This window comes from Malaclemys terrapin, chromosome 15, assembly GCF_027887155.1.
Source record: "Malaclemys terrapin pileata isolate rMalTer1 chromosome 15, rMalTer1.hap1, whole genome shotgun sequence".
Lineage (NCBI taxonomy): Eukaryota > Metazoa > Chordata > Testudines > Emydidae > Malaclemys > Malaclemys terrapin.
In genome coordinates this window covers 12,152,690-12,173,428 of record NC_071519.1, presented here as the reverse complement: position 1 = coordinate 12,173,428, position 20,739 = coordinate 12,152,690, and the positions used below count along the sequence as shown (strand labels likewise).

At 52.2% G+C, this 20,739-nt stretch overlaps 1 protein-coding gene; it reads right to left on the bottom strand.

The window, feature by feature from the left end:
- The window catches only part of LOC128822980 (zinc finger protein 420-like), a 96,612-nt gene that overhangs the window by 32,486 nt on the left and 43,387 nt on the right, over positions 1–20,739 (bottom strand).

Sequence of the window (20,739 nt, the reverse complement as noted above, 5' to 3'; positions counted from 1 at the left end):
CGCTCAGTGAAAGTTTTCCCGCACTCACTGCATTTATAGGGTTTCTCTCCTGTGTGACTCCTCTGATGTGTAATAAGCTGTGAGCTCCAAGTGAAGGTTTTCCTGCACTCACAGCATTCATAGGGTTTCTCCCCTGTGTGGATCCTCTGATGGCCAATAAGGTGTGAGCGCCGAGCGAATGTTTTCCTGCACTCACAGCATTTATAGGGTTTCTCTCCTGTGTGGATCTGCTGATGGCGAATAAGGGTTGAGCGGTCAGTGAAGGTTTTCCCACACTCACAGCATCCATAGGGTCTCACTCCAGTGTGGATTCTCTGATGGTGTGAGGGCCTCCTGAACTTTTTCCCGCACTCAAAGCCTGTGTTATTTCTCTCTCCCGTCAGGATTCTCTGCTGGGCCGTAGTTTCCTTGAGCCCTCTGTGAGTTCCCTGATAATTAACAGATATTCCAACTTTCTGCGCTGGTTGGTTTCTCTGCCGCATCTCTGTCCCGTGCTGCCCCTGAGAGCCTTTTCCCTGCTCACAACTCCTGGACACACTCCCTGTGCATCTTTGCAATAATGCCCCCTGTGGTTCCACTTCATCATCTTCCTGCTGAGGATTCTGCTCCATGGTCTCTCTCACCATCCCCTCACCTGATGGGACAGAGAGAGAAAAACCTCAGAAAGCGGAAGGGAAAAGGGGGGAACAAACCAAGAGAATAGCTGGAGATGGAGAAAAAACAGGGACTCAATTTCCCCAAACTCTTCCCCAAAGGGGCGGGGGGGATCAATTCTGCATCCAGTTCCCATCCAAACACTCCCCAGGGAGAAGGGAGTTTGGGGAAGGAACTACTGCCAGGAGTTAGGATGGGTAGGAAGCCATGAACAGTATCTGCCCTGAGGGACCATCCTGAACCCAGAGACCTCACAGGGTCTTTGTTGGGAATCCCAGCTGTTTCCTTCAAGCACTGAGTAGGTTTAATGATCCCTCACCCATGCTGCTGCCTCTCAGGATCTCTCTTTCCTCTGAGCCCTGGAGATCTGGGGCCCACGACTCTTCCCCTCGTTCCAGCTGGGAGATGACCTCGGGTTTGGAAACTGGGAACCCTGCTCAGAGGAAAGAAGACTAGTGAGATGAGGTAACACGCAAAAGAAGAAGTTACTCAACTTGTGCATCAATGATGGTTCTTTGAGATGTCTCTCCCTATGGGTGCTCCACTGTAGGTGCTAGCACATTAAAAACAGCTGTGTAGACTGGTGGCTTTCCACACTATTGTGCCCCTTTCAGGAGTCTGATTTGCCTTGCGTACCTCCGAGTTACACCTCATTTAAAAACTACTTGCTTACAAAATCAGACATAAAAATACAAGAGAGTCACCGCACACTGAATTGCTGACTTGCTCATTTTTACCATATAATTATAAAATACATAATTGGTATATAAAATTGTACTCACATTTCAGTGTATAGTATATAGATCAGCATAAGCAAGTCGTATGAAATTTTACTTTGTACTGAGTTGGCCAGTAATTTTTCCATAGCAACTCTTGAAGACCTCTGCGCAACCCAGGGGTACACATACCTCTGGTATAGACACTGCAGCTCAGGCTTAAGAGACTGAGCTCCAGACCAATCTGCAACCGTTTTCTCTCTGTTGCTTTGTCTTTTTGCCCTGGATAGCAGCAAACTTAAGCCCAGTCTGTTTGTACCCTAGTTCCTGGGTCCAAAAGTGCAAGGCAGTTGTATTCCCGTGTTCTGCTTCCCTCGAACCCAGTCATTACACATTAACCTCCAGTCTTTGAGACTTCCATTGTTCAGTGTGCTGCATTCATATGGGAACAGTCCTTGATTGTGTTTCCATGTAAACGGAGGCAGGCCTATGCGACTTCAACAGGAATTACATCCCCATCCCAGAAGAGGAATTCACTCCTTCACGCCCAGTGACTAACAAAGCAAATTGAGAGGGAAGCTGACCCATGCATATTTTTCATTTAAAAAAACTACTAAATAAAGCGCCCATTCTCCAGAGGGAGACAAAGTCAAAGTGAAGGGCTAGGATACTCACAGCTGGAAAGTTTTTCATAATATCCAACCTAAACATCCCATGATGCAGAACAAGCCAGTTACTACTTCTCCCTACCCTAACCCTAAGCAGGAGAGGATAAGAGAAGATCAGATTCCAAGACAACGACCACGGTCAGTGGTGTCAGACAGCCGACATGCCGAGGAGTAGGAGTATGGAGTGCTGGTTCTGAGCTCTGCCTAGGGACAGGTCATTAGAGACTTCAGCAAAAGCAGCCTCAGTGAAGTGCTACAATCTGTGACTCCCTGAATCCTCACCTTCCTACCCCCCACCAGATCCTCGGGCCCTTCCAGCAAGTGGATGGTGGTGAATAATAAAACTTCTGAAAACCAGGAAATGAAGAATTAAACTACACACCACCCCTGCAATGCAACCTTAACTCTGCCCTTACCCCCTAGCCCTGGAGCTGGCAAATGTCACTGGGAATAGGTCAGTAAGGATGGTGCAAACATTAAACTATATAAGGAAGGGGCCAAATTTCCATCTCTTGAAGGCTTCAAGTCAGCACAGGATGCTGTAGCTTTATATGAATGGCGGAGGGACTAGTTGGAGCAGCCTGGCAGAGCTGTGACACGAAGAGAGGTGCACGTGAAACTGGAAGGACCAGGTATTCCTCATTTCAGTGCTGAGTGGTGTAGGCGGCATCAATCAAGGTGCACAAGGGTGTGTTCTTGCCACAAGGATTGTCAGCAGGCTGGTGCCGTACATGCTAGGGGTGTCCGGGGCTCAGTGAGTGGGAAGTGAAGGCAACGACTCAGAAGGAATCCTCATTGGAAGGGTAAAGAGGTGGTGACATTATGAAAGTCCAAGATGGATTGTGTGCAGTAGGCTCAGTATCTGAGCGCAGACCAGGGCAGGCACCTTCTGTTCCCTACATCGGACCTATCCCAAGTTTTGCCTTAGCAAAGAGACGGTGTTAGCGTTCATGCTACTGCGCTCTGCTCCCATAGTGTTCTGTTACGGGGAGGGCAGAGTGCTGGTCTATGGGTCACTGGCCTGTTGGGGTGTCGCTGAAACAGGGCAAAGCTGAGGGTGCACTGTGAACCTTAACTCTTCATTTCCCCTTTTAAGAACCGAGGGGACAGGAATCCTTACCCAGAGAGGTCACATTCTCATAGTTCTCCTGCATGACGTCTCCGTAGAGGGCTCTCTGAGCGGGGTCCAGCAGAGCCCACTCTTCCTTGGTGAAATACACAGCCACCTCCTCGAAAGTCACCGGCCTCTGGAAGAGCAAGAGTCCAACACTCAGTACCTGCTGCCCAGTGACAACCCTACCGTTCACAGGGGAGGAGGGCCAATCACATGGAAGCTCTGGGAGACAGGCAGGATCCCACCCCCTCCCCATCAGAGCAGCCAGGAGGCATCAGGGTAAGGGGAGAAAGAGAGAGAGCCCCTCACCCCTTCTAGCAGACAGAGATGGCAAGGGTCTTCACATTCAACACTCACCTATCAGCAGAAGCTGATAGAGGTGATGGAGCCCCCAGCAGGCTCCAGGGACAGCCCCCTGGTAGGAATCCCAACACCCTCCCCAGTACCAGCGGTTGGATGGGAAGGGATGGGGTGGGGTGTCTTCCCTGGGCCTCACTGGGGGTTGCCCTCTGGCTAGTAGGTTCAGACTCCAGGGCTGGAGTCTGGTACGTTTCCCCGGCCCAGTCCGGGGGGGGCGGGGGGAGTGTTTCCTCTTGACCAATTAGGGAATTTCCACCCACAAATCCCATGGTCTGTTGCTAGAATCTAGGCCCCACCGTAAACTAATCCCAGCAGGTTTGTCACAACTTCTCCCCCTCCCTTTCTCCACCCTGCCCCCCCCCCCCCTCCCCACGTCCTGACCATCCCCAGAAGCACCCACCTCCTATGTCTTTACTGCCCTTCTCCAGCCAACAGGACCCCACCAGCAACGCCCCGATAATCCCTACCTGAGCCAGCTCCATGGCAGCCATTTCCCTTCCCCGGTCCCTGGAAGGATGGGACGTAATGCTGCAGCCTGTCAGGGCAAGAAGGGGACGTGTCAGAACAGGACAGTAACGTCACATCTCAATTCCCCCCGGCTCTTTCCCCCAGACTGATGTTCTCAACTCTATCATGCAAATAACAGAAATATTCAAAACACAATTAGTAACAAGGGGGAGGACGGGGAATTTAACTACCCAGACACTGTTAGAAAAGGACCCCGCTCGATATGCCCTTCCAGCTTGTCTGTGAACCACTGATAACTACTATCCGGGGACAGTTTTCCAACCAGCTATGCACCTACCTAATGGTAGCTCCACCTCGGCTGTATTTCTCTAGTTTGTTTAGGAGATGGTCATGCATGACAGGATCAAAAGCCTTACTAAAGTCAAGATACATCATGTCTACTGCTTCCTCTCTATCCACAAACTTGTTACTCTGTAAAAAAAAAAAAAAAAAAAAAGCTATTAGGGTGGTTTGACACGATTTGTTCTTGACAAATCCATACTGACTGTTATTGTCTAGGTGTTTGCTAACTGACTGCTTAATTATTTCCTCCATTATCTTTCCGGGTACTGAAATTAAGATGACTGGTCTGTAATTCCCCGGGTTGTCCTTACTCCCCTTTTTATAGCTGGGCACTATATTTGCCCTTTTCCAGTCCCCTGGAATCTCTCTTCCATGATTTTTTTGAAGATAATCGCTAGTGGCTCAGATATGTCCTCAGTCAGCTCCTTCAGCTTTCTAGGGTGCATTTCATCAGGCCCTGGTGACTTGAAGACGTCTACCCTAAGTAATGTTTAACTTGTTCTTTCCTTATTTTAGCTTTGACCCTACCTCATTTTCATTGGCATTCATTAAGTTAGGTGTCCAATTGCTACTAAACTTTTTGGTGAAAACCGAAACAAACGTCATTTAGCACTTCTGCCATTTCCACATTTTCTGTTACTGTTCCCCACCCACCCATTGAGTACAAAATCAGAAATATTAACTCTCAAAATAAGTTGCACCTAGCAAGGGACATAGAAGGCAATGAGGGGGAGGAGGGATAGCTCGGGGGTTTGAGCATTGGCCTGCTAAACCCAAGGTTGTGAGTTCAATCCTTGAGGGGGCCACTTAGGGATCTGGGGCAAAATCAGTACTTGGTCCTGCTAGTGAAGGCAGGGGGCTGGACCCGATGACCTTCAAAGTCCCTTCCAGTTCTAGGAGATGGGATATCTCCGTTAATTAAATTAAATAAATTAAAGGTAGGGTACTACTTAAATCACGAGTGGGAATCATACCATTTTCAAGGGTTGGTCATGGCATAAATAGTGAACTTCGCGGACATGTTACACACCCACCAAATCTGCTATTTATATACTGAGTAACCCATGAAAAAATGTGATTTCTCCACAGCATTTCTCAAATAGGGGCCCAGACCCAAAAGGGGGTTGCAAGCCTACTAAGGGGTCACAGTATTGCCACCCTGACTCCTGAGTTGATGCTGGCAGCGGCGCTGCCTGGAGCTGGGTGGCGAGAGAGTGGTGGATGCTGGCCAGTGCCAGCTCTGAAGGAAGAGAACTAGAGGTGGCTTAGAACTGCCACCCTTACGTCTGTTCTGTGGCAGCGCTGCCTTTAGAACTGGGCAGCCGGAGACCCGATTTCATGGTCCGTGACGCAAATTTCCACCCTCATGTTTCTACTCCCCAGCCAGGCTTTGTGCGTAATGTAATAGTTGAGTATCCAGTTAAGAAAAATCTGCGGGAATAATATAAATAGGTCTGCTGTGGCTTTTCTAAATTACGGCAATTAATAAAGGTCCATTATTACTTTTCTGCAATTTTCCAAGCCTTCTTTGCAACTCAGCTGCAATTATTTGAAGACCAGCCCACGATTCAGTAGGGTCTTAATTATTACTAACCAAGAAGAGGAAGACACAGAAACCACAATAAGGAAAGAACAGGTTAAAAATCTGTAGATACGTTAGATATACTAAAGTCAGCCATAAAATTAGTCTTAGGGTGCTCAAGGAATTAGCTGAAGGAACCTTGGAACCAACAGCAATGATCTTTGAGAACGCCTGGAGAACGGTGAAGACTGGAGAAGGGTAAACATAGTACCCATCTTTTAAAAGGGGAACAAAGAGGACTGTGGAATAAAGTCAAGCCTTACTTAGATACCTGTATCTGGAATGAACAAATAATTAATCAATTTGTAAGCACCTAGAATAGATGATAGTAAGGTGATAAGTTATAGCCGGCATGGATTTCAAAACCCAATGCCAAGTCAATCTAATGTCCTGCTTTCACGGGGGTACTGGACACTGTAGACACGACATATCTTGATTTTAGTCAGGCTTTTGACACAGGCCTCCATGACATTCTCATAGCGAACTAGGGAAATGTGGTATACATGAAAGTGCTATAAAATGGGTGTTAATGTTGTTGAAAGTCTATACTCGGACAGTAATCATTAGTGGTTCACTGTCCAACTGAGAGGATGTATACCAGGGGTCTCAAACTCAAATGACCACAAGGGCCACGTGAGGACTAGTACTTTGGCCTGCGGCCGCATCACTGACACGCCCTCTGCTGCCCCCAGCCCTGCCCCCACTCCACCCCTTCCATAAGGCCCCGCCCCTGACCCACCTCTTCACACACCAGGGGGTGTAGGAGGGGTGTGGAGTGTGGCAGGGGCTCAGGGCAGGGGGTTGGGGTGCAGGAGGTGTGTGGGGTGCAGCAGGGGGCTCAGGGCAGGGTGCAGAGTGAAGCAGGGGGCTCAGAGTAGGGGTTTGAGGTACAGGAGGCTCAGGGCAGGGTTCAGGAGGGGTGCAGGGTGTGGCAGGGGACTCAGGGCAGGGGGTTGGGGTGCAGGAGGAATTCAAGGAGGGCAGGCTCCAGCGTGGCGTGCACCGGGGGTAGGGCAGGCTCCCCGCCTACCTTCCCCCGCACTGGTCCGGGTAGCAGCCGGAGGGGAGGGGAGACGGGCACAGGTGTCTGTGTGTTGCCCTGGCCTCTCCTCCAGGTACCTTCCCCGAAGCTCCCATTTGCCACGATCCCCCGTTCCCGACCAATGGGAGCTGCGGGGGAGGTTGGACAAACAGCTCAGTGCTGGGGGCTGGACTAGATGCCCTCTCAAGGTTCATTCCAGCCCTAAAGTACAGTAACTCCTCACTTAATGTTGTAGTTATGTTCCTGAAAAATGCATCTTTGAGTGAAACGATGTTAAACGAATCCAATTTTCCCGTAAGATTTAATGTAAATGCAGGGGGTTAGGTTCCAAGGAAATTTTGGGGGGGGCAGACAAAAAGCATATACAGTACTGTACTGTGGTTGGGAAGTGCCCCTGGCTTACCCCACACAGGCACAGCCCGCTGCAGGCAAGGACGCTAGGAAGCATCTTTTGCAGCAGCAGCTTCCCCGGAGAAGAACAGGCACCGACTTTGCCGGGAATGCTCCAGGCCCACCTCTTCCTGTCCCCGCTCCACTCCAGGCCCACCTCTTCCCACCCCCACTCCACCTCCTCTCCGGAGCACGTCACATCCCTCCCCGCCATCCTGTTTGGCGGCGCTTAGGACTTTCTGGGAGGGAGGGGGAGGAGAGGAGACGCGGCCCTTCTCCGCTCCCCCCTCCCCCTCCCGCCCAGAAAGTCCTAAGCGCCGCCAAACAGCTGTTTGGTGGTGGGGGAAGCGCTAGGAGGGAGGGGAAGGAGGCGGAGAAGAGGAACTTGTGCAATGCTCCCTTGTAAAGTCGCTGCTCTTCCACAGAATCTTACAAGCAGTGGACAGAGCAGGCAGCCAAACGACGTTATAAGGGAGCATTGCACAACTTTAAATGAGCCCGTCCCCTAAATGAGCAGCGACGTGACTTTGAAACAACGTTAAGCGGGAGGATGTTAAGTGAGGAGTTACTGTACTATGAGTCTATGCTGGGGAAATGTTTGGTCACTTGATTACAGCACTGACCAGCCCCTCCCACTAGCACTAAACCACAGAGACATTTTGAAACCCTCCCAGTAACAAAGTCTGGGAACCAAATGGGAGAGAAGCACAGAACAAAAGGAGTGACACTGGGGGATTCCCCCTGACACTGTCCCCAGGCCAGCACACTCCCATCGCTGGGGGGGGGGGGGGGGAACAGGGAGAGTCAGGAACTGGCTTTTCCTCCCCCTGCACCTCACCTTTTTCATAGCAAAGTGAATCTGCCCAGGGATGCGACAATAAGTGTGTGGGGCTGGTGAGAAATTGGGGAATCTCTCTCCCAATTATTTCTCCCACTGTCCTTTTCAGTCTCTCTCGCCTTTTTCTCCTTGTGTCTCCCTTCCCCCGTCTCTCCCACTCTGGCTGACAACCAATCCTGGGGGTTCACTCTCCCATGGCTGGATCGGCTCCTGCAATTGCTAAGGGGAGGAGAGATATGGGGTGAGGAGGGGCTGTTTGTGCAGAGTCTCTCTCATGCCCATTCCCTGAGGTCTCTATCCATCACCTGGAGTCTGACTCAGGTGTTGGGGTGGGCAGAGCCTTGGGTTGACCTATGGGACTAATTACAGCTGGAGAAAATCCTCACCTTGGCTGGGCACAGAGGTCACTCCCCAGCCCCGATCCCGCTGGGGGAGCAGCAGCTGCTCAGCCTGGGCTCCCAGGAAGCTCAACCCCAATATCCTGAGGCAGAGAAAGAGACGGAGAGAAACTGAGTAACTTCCCCCCTTTGGCAACAACTGAACCCCCTCCCCACAGGGTCACATCCTGATCTTATCGCCCCCATGGGAATCTGGAGTCACTCCCTGCTCTGCCTCGCAGTGACTCCGGATTAACCCGCGTCTCAGCGAGACCAGAAACACGGCTCAGGAAGGAGGAGGCCGGACTCCTTTGAAACGGATCATTGCAGCAGCGGATCGAACCCCCTTCCGCCCCCCCGAGAGAGATTCACAGCAACAGTTTTCCAACCCCCCCTCCCGACCCCCCATTTCACACCCTCTGCCCCCGCCCCCACCCCTGGCTCCGGGAGTCTCGGTCCGGCCGGCCCCGCGCGCGCTGCTGCGTCCGGCGTCTCCCCGCCAATCAGAGAGTGGGAGAGCCGCCCTCACGCGCACCGTTAACCGCCTCCGCCCGTCGGTTGGGCCAACGTCATTTCCGGCCCGAGGTGCGTCAGGAACTACAGTTCCCAGCCTGCCCCGGGGCGCTGCCGGACGCTCGGGCCCAGCCCCGCCCTGTACCTGGCCCGTCAGACTCGCTGAGACCGGGTCAGACCCGGGAGGCGGGGTCGGTGGACCTGAGCCCGCACGAGCGCAGCCTTGGCTGGGACTGCGCAGGCGCGCGGAGCACGATCGGCGCATTCTGAGTAGCACTCGCTGAAGCCGCTGCGCCCTCACTCTGCCCAGCCAGGGGCCAATCGCGTGGGGGGATGGGCGGAGTCTGGGCAGGGGTCGGACACTGACGGGGGGGGGGAATCAAACAGCTGGAGACTGGGACAGGGGAGGAGGCAAGTCAGGGGTGGGGGAGGGGGAGCTGGGGCTAAGCGGGGTGGGGCAGAACCATGGCACCGGGAGGGGGAGGGGGCTTTTTTATCCCCCGTCCCACAGCGCAGCCCCTGCTGCCCAGGGCCGGGGGCTTAAAGACCCAGGGATCCCTGCCTCCCCCCGTGAGGGTGTGTGTGTGTGGGGGGGGGGAATAACCGGGGGGCGGCTGCCCCACTTAGCCACCAGGGTCACTGCAGCAGTTGGGGTGCTATACACAGGCTACTGCCCCATGTGGCTGCCACAGATCATCCCCCCCCCCACACACACAACCTCTGTGGGGCTGGGGGATACACACAGAGCACTGCCCCATGTGGCTACAGGTGGCGAGGGGCTTACAGGGCACTGCCCCATGTACCTACCAGCAGTGGCGTAGCCAGGTTCTAACAACAGGGGGAGCGAACACATAAAAAAAGGTGCCACCCGACATATCAACTTACTAATTACATCCACTCCCTCCCACTTCCTGCCCCCTGACTGCTCCCCTCAGAACCCCCCACACCCTCCCCCCCACTCCTTGTCCCCTGACTGCCCCCTCCTGGGACCCCTGTCCCTAACTGCCCCCAGCACCCCAACCCCTAGCTAAGCCTCCTTGTCCTCTGACTGCCCCCTCCTGAGGACCCCCCCAACTGCCCCCCTAGGATCCTACCTCCTACCTGTTCCCTGACTGCCCCGACCCTTAGCCACACCCCCGCCCTCAGACAGACCCCCAGGACTCCCATGCCTATCCAACCGCTCCCCACCCCCTGACAGGACCCCCTATATACACCGAGACACACCCCATAATCCAAAGTGGGGGGGGAGGGGACCACGCACAGCTCCTGCTATTGAGGGTACATGGGCAGCTGCTTCTGCCCTAGCACCCGGCTTTAGTGTTTAGCCAGAAGCCTTTGCGAGCACTCAGCCTTTTGTACCAGGCTTGGCATACCAAGAAATAACAGCAGCAGCATGAAGGAAGAGGAGAGCGAAGGTCTCACCATCAGGGATTGCAGGTGGCCACATGCCCTCTGTTTGACCACTGCCATTGCAGGAGAGAAGGTTTCAATGGAACTGAATACCCTTGCTCAGACAAAAGACACAGGAAGGTTACCCACCTGCTGAAGTGAAAAAACAGATTGACAGACGAGTACCCAGAAGTCACCTCCTACAAGACAGGCCCAACAAAGAAAATAACAGAACACCACTAGCTGTCACCTTCAGCCCCCAACTAAAACCTCTCCAGCGCATCATCAGAGATCTACAACCTATCCTGAAAGATGATCCTTTACTCTCACAGATCTTGGGAGACAGACCTGTCCTCGCTTACAGACAACCCCCGAACCTAAAGCAAATACTCACCAGCAACCACACATCACTGAACAAAACCACTGACCCAGGAACTTATCCTTATAACAAACCCCGATGCCAACTCTGTCCACATATCTATTCAAGTGACGTCATCATAGGACCTAATCACATCAGCCATACCATCAGGGGCTCGTTCACCTGCACATCTACCAATGTGATATATGCCATCATGTGCCAGCAATGCCCCTCTGCCATGTACATTGGCCAAGCCGGACAGTCTCTACGCAAAAGAATTAATGGACACAAATCTGACATCAGGAATCAAAATACTCAAAAACCAGTGGGAGAACACTTTAACCTGTCTGGTCATTCAGTGACAGACCTGCGGGTGGCTATATTACAACAGAAAAACTTCAAAAACAGACTCCAACGAGAGACTGCTGAGCTGGAATTGATATGCAAACTAGACACAATCAACTCCGGTTTGAATAAGGACTGGGAATGGCTGAGCCATTACAAACGTTGAATCTATCTCCCCTTGTAAGTATTCTCACACTTCTTATCAAACTGTCTGTATTGGGCTATCTTGATTATCACTTCAAAAGTTTTTTTTCTCTTACTTAATTGGCCTCTCAGAGTTGGTAAGACAACTCCCACCTGTTTATGCTCTCTGTATGTGTGTATATATATCTCCTCAATATATGTTCCATTCTATATGCATCCGAAGAAGTGGGCTGTAGTCCACGAAAGCTTATGCTCTAATAAATTTGTTAGTCTCTAAGGTGCCACAAGTACTCCTGTTCTTTTTGAGGAAGGTTTTGCTGTTCATAGATCGGTGGGAAATTGAGGTTGGGAAATGAAACACCCACATGGTGGCGCAATGCCCTAAGGAATGAGAGTGAGAACTGAATTAATGCCACTCGTATGGCTCTGGCCTGGTCTACACTACGACTAATTCGGATTTATCAGCGTTAATTCGAATTTACCCTGCACCCGTCCACACAACGACGCCATTTAATTCGAAATAAAGGGCTCTTTAAATCGATTTCTGTACTCCACCCCGACGAGCGGAGTAGCGCCAAAATCGATTTTAACATTTCGAATTAGGGATAGTGTGGCCGCAATTCGGTGGTATTGGCCTCCGGGAGCTATCCCACAGTACATCATTGTGACCGCTCTGGACAGCAATCTAAACTCGGATGCACTGGCCAGGTAGACAGGAAAAGCCCTGCGAACATTTGAATTTCATTTCCTGTTTGCCCAGCGTGGAGAGCACAGGTGACCACAGATAGCTCATCAGCACAGGTAACCATGCAGGCTGATAATCGAAAAAGAGCACCAGCATGGACTGTACGGGAGGTACTGGATCTGATCGCTGTATGGGGAGAGGATTCAGTGCTAGCTGAACTTCGTTTTAAAAGACGAAATGGCAAAACTTTTGAAAAAATCTCCAAGGGCATGATGGAGAGAGGCCACAATAGAGACTCAGATCAGTGCCGCGTGAAAGTCAAGGAGCTGAGACAAGCCTATCAAAAAACAAAGGAGGCAAACGGTCGCTCCGGGTCAGAGCCGTGGACATGCCGCTTCTACGCCGAGCTGCATGCAATTCTAGGGGGGGGCCGCCACCACTACCCCACCTGTGACCGTGAATTCCAGGTCGGGGATAGTCTCATCAGCTACACCTGAGGATTCTGCGGATGGGGAAGAGGAGGAGGAGGAGGACGAGCTTGCAGAGAGCACACAGCACTCCATTCTCCCCAACAGCCAGGATCTTTTTCTCAGCCTGACTGAAGTACCCTCCCAAGCCAGTATCCAAGACCATGACCCCATGGAAGGGACCTCAGGTGAGTTTACCTTTTAAAATATAAAACTTGTTTTAAAAGCAAGCGGTTTTTAATGATTACTTTGCCCGGAGGACTTGGGATGCATTCGCGGTCAGTTCAGCTACTGGAAAAGTCTGTTAACGTGTCTGGGGATGGAGCGGAAATCCTCCAGGGACATCTCCATGAAGCTCTCCTGGAGGTACCCCAAAAGCCTTGCCACAAGGTTTCTGGGCAGTGCAGCCTTATTCCATCCTCCATGGTAGGACACTTGACCACGCCATGCTTGCAGCAAGTAATCTGGTATCATTGCCTGACAAAGCCTGGCAGCGTATGGTCCCGGTGTTTGCTGGCATTCAAGCAACATCCGTTCTTTATCTTGCTGTGTAATCCTCAGGAGAGTGATATCACTCATGGTAACCTGGTTGAAATACGGGAACTTAATTAAGGGGACAGAGGTGGCCGTTCCTACTGGGCTGTTTGCCTGTGGCTGAAAATAAATCCTTCTCTGCAGTTAGCCAAGCGCAGATGGGAAATTGGCCCTGAGCTTTTCGCGTTTGGCTAGCAGGGATCTTCCCTGTTACCAGCCACGCGGTGGGGGGAGGGGTACCGTGATCATCCCAGAGAATTCATGGCGGGAGGGGGTCGGCGGGGGGGGGGGGGGAGTTAGTTTGGTTCCTGCAGGGATCTTCACTGATACCAGCCATGCGGTGGGGGGAGGGGTACAGCGATCATCCCAGAGAATTCATGGCGGGAGGGGGGGTGGGGTGGTTAGTTTGTTTTCTGCTGCTGCTGAATGTTAACAGAAAAACCGCAGCACTCTACGGGCTTTGCTTGGTATGTGGGAAAGGAGGGAGCAGAAGCCGAAAGACAATGGCTTACCATGGCCGCATGCAAGCCGAATTCTGTTGCCCGGACCTGTGATCTCTAGCAGCAAAGCCACAGGCACTCAGTATTAAGAGGCAAAATGCGACCTTGCACAGAAATCACATGTGCTATGTAATGTGAATAGTGTTGGTCACCGTGAAAGAGTATAAGCATTGTTCTGCAAAATGTATCTTTTTAAACAATTCTCTCTTTTTTCCCCTCCCTACAGCAGCTGCAAATTCCTCAAGCCTCCCTCCTCCATCCCGAAGGCTATCACAGATAAGGCGTCGTAAAAAGAAGACGCGAGACGAGATGTTTGCAGAAATTATGGAATCCACCCGCACTGACAGAGCTCATCTGAATGAGTGGAAGGAAACGGTTTCAAAGTATAGGAAAGAAGCCAGTGAAGGTGAGGACAGGAGGGACCAACGTGAGGACAGGAGAGACGCTCGAGATGAGAGGTGGCGGCAGGAAGATCAGAGGAGGCAGGATGCAACGCTGGGGCTGCTGCGTGAGCAAACAGACATGCTCCGGCGTCTGGTGGAGCTTCAGGAACGGCTGCAGGAAAACAGTGCCGCTACAGCCCCTGTACCTCCCTCCCCCCTCCCCATGTTCCATATCCTCCTCACCCAGACGTGTAAGAACGCGGGAGGGGAGGCTCCGTACACCTTCCCATTCCACCCCAGTGGACAGCCCAAGCAAAAGGCTGTCATTTTTTTAACCTTTTTTTAGTGGCCTTTTCCTTCCCACCGATCCTCCTCCCAAATCCAACCCGGGTTCCCTCCCTCTTTTTATAATCTATTAATAAAGAATAAATGATTTTTAAATGATAGTGACTTTATTTGGTTTGAAAGCAAGCTGGGGGAAGGGGGAGGGTGGGTTCCTTACAGAAAATGAGTCAATAAAGGGGGCGGGTTTTCATGAAGGAGAAACAAACAGATATTTCACACTGTAGCCTGGCCAGTCATGAAACTGTTTTTCAAAGCTTCTCTGATGCACAGCGCTTCCTGGTGTGCTCTTCTAATCGCCCTGGTGTCTGGCTGCGCGTAATCAGCAGCCAGGCGATTTGCCTCAGCCTCCCACCCCGCCATAAAGGTCTCCCCCTTACTTTCACAGAGATTGTGGAGCACGCAGCAAGCAGAAATAACAATGGGGAGATTTCTTTGGCTGAGGTCAGAGCGGGTCAATAATGAACACCAGCGACCTTTTAAACGGCCAAATGCACATTCTACCGCCATTCTGCACTTGCTCAGCCTGTAGTTGAACAGCTCCTGACTCCTGTCCAGGCTGCCTGTGTATGGCTTCATGAGCCATGGCATTAAGGGGTAGGCTGGGTCCCCAAGAATAACTATTGGCATTTCAACATCCCCAACGGTTATTTTCTGGTCCGGAAAGTAAGTCCCTTGCTGCAGCCCTTTAAACAGAGTAGTGTTCCTGAAGACGTGAGCGTCATGAACCCTTCCCGGCCAGCCCACGTTGATGTTGGTGAAACGTCCCTTGTGATCCACAAGTGCTTGCAGCACCATTGAAAAGTACCCCTTGCGGTTTATGTACTGGGTACCCTGGTGCTCCGGTGCCAAGATAGGGGTATGGGTTCCATCTATTGCCCCACCACAGTTAGGGAATCCCATTGCAGCAAAGCCATCCACTATGACCTGCACATTTCCCAGAGTCACTACCTTTCGTAGCAGCACCTGAGTGATTGCTTTGGCTATTTAAATCACAGCAGCCCCCACAGTAGATTTGCCCACTCCAAATTGATTCCTGACTGACCGGTAGCTGTATGGTGTTGCAAGTTTCCACAGGGCTATTGCCACTCGCTTCTCAACTGTGAGGGCTGCTCTCATCTTGGTATTCTGGCGTTTCAGGACAGGGGACAGCAAGTCACAAAGTTCCATGCAAGTGCCTTTACGCATGCGAAAGTTCCGCAGCCACTGGGAATCATCCCACACCTGCAACACTATGCGGTCCCACCAGTCTGTGCTTGTTTCCCTTGCCCAGAATCGGCGTTCCATGGATAGAACCTGCCCCATTAACATGATCTCCAAAGCACCGGGGCCCGTGGTTTCACAGAATTCTGTGTCCGTGTCCGTGTCCATGTCCTCATCATGCTTGTCGCTGCGCTGCCGCCGCCGCTGCCTCCTCGCCTCGTTTTTCTGGTCCTGGCTCAGTATAAACTGCACGAGAACGCGCGAGGTGTTTACAATGTTCATGACTGCTGTCTTGAGCTGAGCGGGCTCCATGCTTCCGTGGTATGGAGTCTGCAGTGTTCACCCAGAAAAAAAGGCGCGAAATGGTTGTCTGCCGTCCGTTGCTTTCATGCAGGGAGGGAGGGAGGGAGGAGGTGAGGCTGTACCCAGAACCACCTGCGACGATGTTTTTTGTCCCATCAGGCACTGGGATCTCAACCCAGAATTCCAATGGGCGCGGGAGACTGCGGGAACTATGGGATAGCTATGGGATAGCTACCCACAGTGCAATGGTGCAGAAATCGACGCTAGCCCCGGTACTTGGACGCACACCGCCGAATTAATGTGCTTAGTGTGGCCGCATACATTCGACTTTATACAATCTGTTTCCCAAATTCGAATTATATAAATTCGGATTAATCCCGTAGAGTAGACATACCCTTAGAAACATTTGTTTATTTTGAGCAAATCATAGGAAATGTGACATTAATTCAGACCCTGGGGAGGGCAGGGCTGAGGCTTCTTTAGCTTTTTGTAAAAACATGACCTTGATTCCCAGAAAGGGAGAGAGGCAAAGCCCAGAGCTGCCTTTAGTCTCAGGCTGGGGTCTCCTGGGTGGTGGTCCCTTGTTCACGGCTGATCTCATGGGATCCTTTTGCTGCAAAGGTTCCAGAGTCCTGGGTGGAGGGAGGGGGTCACCGCACAACCTGCAATGCCAGAGAGGGAGGGGGAGACCCTGGAAGGGAAGAAGGGACAGAAAACGGAGAGGAAGGAAACAGAGAGAAAACACCTCTTCTCTCTGCCCTCCCCCTCCCAGCAAGAAATGTTATAAATGGGGCAACTCCCGACCATGATCTGGTCTGGGATCTGTGGGGGATTTGCAGTAGAGGGAAAGCCCAGATTGGGGGCATTGTCCTGGGACTACTATGGGCCAGCGGCCACGGGGGATGGGGAGGGCTGTGGGCACTGTGCAGGGGCCAGCTGTTACAGTGGGGGCTGGGCTCTGGTGGGCACAGAAGAGGCAGGGTTTGGGCAGAAGGGGTGGGGCTGGGGGGTTACCCTCCCCAAGCCAGGGTTCACCCACCACCCATGTTTGAACTATCCTGCCTGGTAACAAGGCAGAGGCAGGAAGGTTTGAAGGAAAAGGGTGAGAAAGGGTCACATGACCACGAGGTACTCTATCTGGCAACAGGAGATGTACACAAGGGACTTGCGTGGTGTGCTGGCTGCTGTCCGCTGAGGAAGCGGCCTGTATTGGGTCACGTGATCATTGAGAGGAAAACATCAACCACTTACCTGTTCCATCCCACCAAGCGGTCCTGATCCTGGTGACGTGGTCCTTGAAGTCCTGATTCTAATTCCCTTGAACGAGAGAGAGAGGAAACACGAGCTGACTCCATCCACTCTAGAGCCATTTACAGCAACAAACTGAGTAACGTTAAAACTTTATTTGTTTGAGTCCATTTTGGTCCTAGTTGGGTCTAGGCTTCAAGCCTGCTTGTACTCTGTAAACCACTGAGCTGTTTTGTTCTATTTTGCATTTACCACCCCCTCTATCCTTTATCCTGCCCAGTTAATAAATCCCTCTCAGTTCATCCCTTTAAGAGTGTTTTAGTTTAATTTTCCCGCTGCGACCAATAGGTGCCCGTGGGGCACGGGTCACTTGCTGGAGGAGTCTCTGCACCTTGCGTCTTTAAACCATGATTTGAGGACTTCCATAGCTCAGACATAGGTTAGGGGTTTGTCACAGGAGTGGGTGGGTGAGATTCTGTGGCCTGCATTGTGCAGGAGCTCAAACTAGACGATCATAACAGCCCTTTCTGACCTTAAAGTCTATGAAACTGTCCGGGATATATGGGATGGGGGCTGCGCTGTGACATAGAGTAGTGTAGGGTTCCCAAGGTGTCCTGAGGGAATGTGGAATTCAGAATCCAGGGAGTAAGGGCAGGGTGGAGGGGGGTTGGAGGTCCCCAGGGTGGCTGTGAAGGGGAACCCGGCAGGTTCGAGGGGGAACAGGAATTGGAGAGGGAAACCTGGCAGGCTGTGGATGGCGTGAGGGCATGCAGTGCTGGGAAAGTGGGGCCCAGCAATGGAGAAATAGGTTGGAGCCAACTGGGATTGGTGTGTAGGGATGGGGTGTCCTGGAGGATGTTGGTGTGCCCTGAGATGGGGAAGCAGATGGGGTGGATCAGGAGGGCCAAAGGAAAGTCCAGGTAAAGGGGGCAGGTTGAGGTGGGGTGAGCAGAGTGTTAGCAAGCCTGGGGATGCGGGAGCAGGTTGGAGGATGTTGAATGCGTCCTGGTGGGGGGCACTGAAGGAGAAGCTGTGTGCATTACCTCGAGTGGCCACCTGGGGTCACTAAGCATTTCCCACATGGAGCAAGAATGAAACCTGGTGGCCAATCCAGGTAATGCACCAACCATTTCCCTCATCAAGGGACAGTGACACTATGTGGCCATTTGCTATAGTGCACAAAGCGTTTCCCTCATGGAGCAACAGTGACACTGGGAGAGGCAAGTGAGGGACTTGGCCAACACGCTACAGGAGAGAGAGAGAAAAGGAGGGAGGGAGAAAGAAAAACACTGGAGAAAGATAAGTCGTCCTACTAGATCCAACCTTCTGCTGCGGAGGACACACTGCTCCTGGCCAGAGAAATGAGCAGCCCCTGAAACCGGGAACGTTGTCTCTCTTGTAACCACAGCTCGTCAGGAACCTTTTCTTACAAACCCAGCCAACGGGGCGACCCTACCTGGAGCCAGGTGAGCCGTGAGCAGAGCCCTCACCAAACCAGACACCTCTCTCACTGACAATAGTGGCTTCTCCGCTCCCAGATGGACGGCTTTTGCGTGGCCTCAACAATTCTCGCGGTCTCGTCGCTCTGGCTCCCTTCCCATCGCATGAGAGCAGTAGACTGACGCGTCACTTCTCTTCCCTAAGCCCAGCACAAGGGGGAAAACAACTAAGTTACCATTTTGGCAATTGGGGTTGGAGTGGAACCCCCAGTGGCCTCAGTTGGGCACATGGCAATGGGGGGGGAGGGGCGGGCTGTGGCTGGGAGCCCAAGGTAAGGGCTTGGGGGGAAGGGGGCCGGGGGGCTGAGGCTGTGGGGCAATGTGGGGGTGAGCAGAGGGATTGGGGCTTCCAGTGGTGCTGGGAGTGGGGGTTGGGGCGAGGCCTAGCTGAAGTGGGGGCAAATTGGTTTAGGGTCCACTCAGGGGCCAGTGCAGGGGCAGGAGGGATGCAGGGGGGGAGGCGAGATGAGGGGATTTTGGATGAGTAGGGTGTGTGTGGGGATGCAGATGTCCCAGGAGGAGGGAATGAGAGGGGTCAGGGGTCTTTATCTAGGTGAGTGGGGGAGGGTGAGTGCCTGGGGGGTAGGAGCAGGAGGTGAAGTGGTTTCAGAGGAGGAAACTGAGACACATAAGCCAAGGGGGGAATGGCTAAGGCTGCCCCCTTGTAACCTACTGTCCCCAGTCCTGGGGGTGGGTGTCTTGCTGTTGCACATATAGAGGGCACTTCTCAGAGCAGCTTCTGCTTCCCCCCCCCACCCCCTGGCAGCTCAACATTTCTGGCTTCTCACTCCACGGTGGGAGACAGCACAAAACGCTCCATCTCCCATACCCCCTCCAAAGTCCAATCAGTGATGTAGGCAAAGACACCCTACATCTCTCACAGTGCACCCTTGTACCCTTTCCCCCTCGATCCAACTCCCTCCTTAGTTCCTTGCCCCTGCTGTGATATCGCAATACAGAGCTGGGGCAAAAGGGGACCTGCAGACATCCTGGGCTGTCTTCCCTCCAGCACGGTACAGGTGGTTCAGAGTGAAGGGAAAGGGGAGGAACCTGCCCCCTCTTCCCACATGTTTAGTAGTTTGTGATGTAAAAATCCTGCTAAAAAACCCCCTACTTATAAATCACTATTGGTTGGCACCCCATTGTCACCTGCACGTTTATGCAGCTGCTGGCCAAACCCTCCCCCCAAAATATAAACCCCAACCCCTACCTGGAACCCAACCTGAACCTTACCCTATAACCTGGTCCCCCCAACCCTAAACCCTTTAACCAATCCTCACCCCCACCCTAAACTCTAACTCTGAACCCAGCCTCTTTAAGCCTGAGACCGTTTTAAGCCAGAGCCAGTTCCCTGCTCCCACCTTGTGCAACAACAGTGCAAACGCCCCAGGAATCCTGCTTCTTACCACCACTGGTTTTGAAATGAACCTTTTCTTCCTTTGCATTCCAAAAACCTTAATTGGCGTTGGATGGGTTATTTAGTGACAGGGCTTTACACAATGTAACTGTTTGCCATTACACTGTAACAGGATACAGATAAGTGAAAACAGTGCAAACAACATTTCACTAGTTTTCAGGATGTTTAAACACCCAATACACTTCTACATTTAACAATCGCTTTGATCTATACTAATACACACATCAATTGGCCTGAATACACTCGGACGTAAGCTGCTCTGCCAGCGTCACGCCTTGTACAAACATTACTGCAATACCGTGTAGGACAGCGTGACCCCCGGGGGTCTGTGAGCTGGTTTCAGGTGGTCTGCAGGGCCCCGCAGCTGAAGCCCGAAGCCCCCATGTCTCCCGCCGGACAGAAGCCTGAAGCCCCAATGCTCCCCACTCCACAAGGCAGAAGCCCTGAGCCTCCACGACCCAGCAGCTGTAGCCCAGAGCTGCCCCCCACCCAGCAGCTGTAGCCCAAAGACCCAAGCTGCCCTCCTACCCCAGCTGGGCCTTGGAGTTTTTATAGCAGGTGGGGACAGGGGGGGCTCAGAAAGAAAAAGGTTGAGACCCCCGGTGTAGCGTGTGAACTCCGGTGTTAGTCTGTCACAAGAGCCTCTTTCACAACTACCTTGGGAAACAAATACATGGACCTTTTGCCCACTTCTTCGTTAGTTACTGTGGAATTCTCTCCCCGGATCATCAGAGACAATATTGACCTAAAACAACCGAGCAGCAGTGTGATTGTGTGGTCACTTCAGTTAGTTGCACAACTTGGGGTGTGGTCTAGTTCACCATTTCAGACTGGAGATTTAAAAGCAGTTGGTAGCAT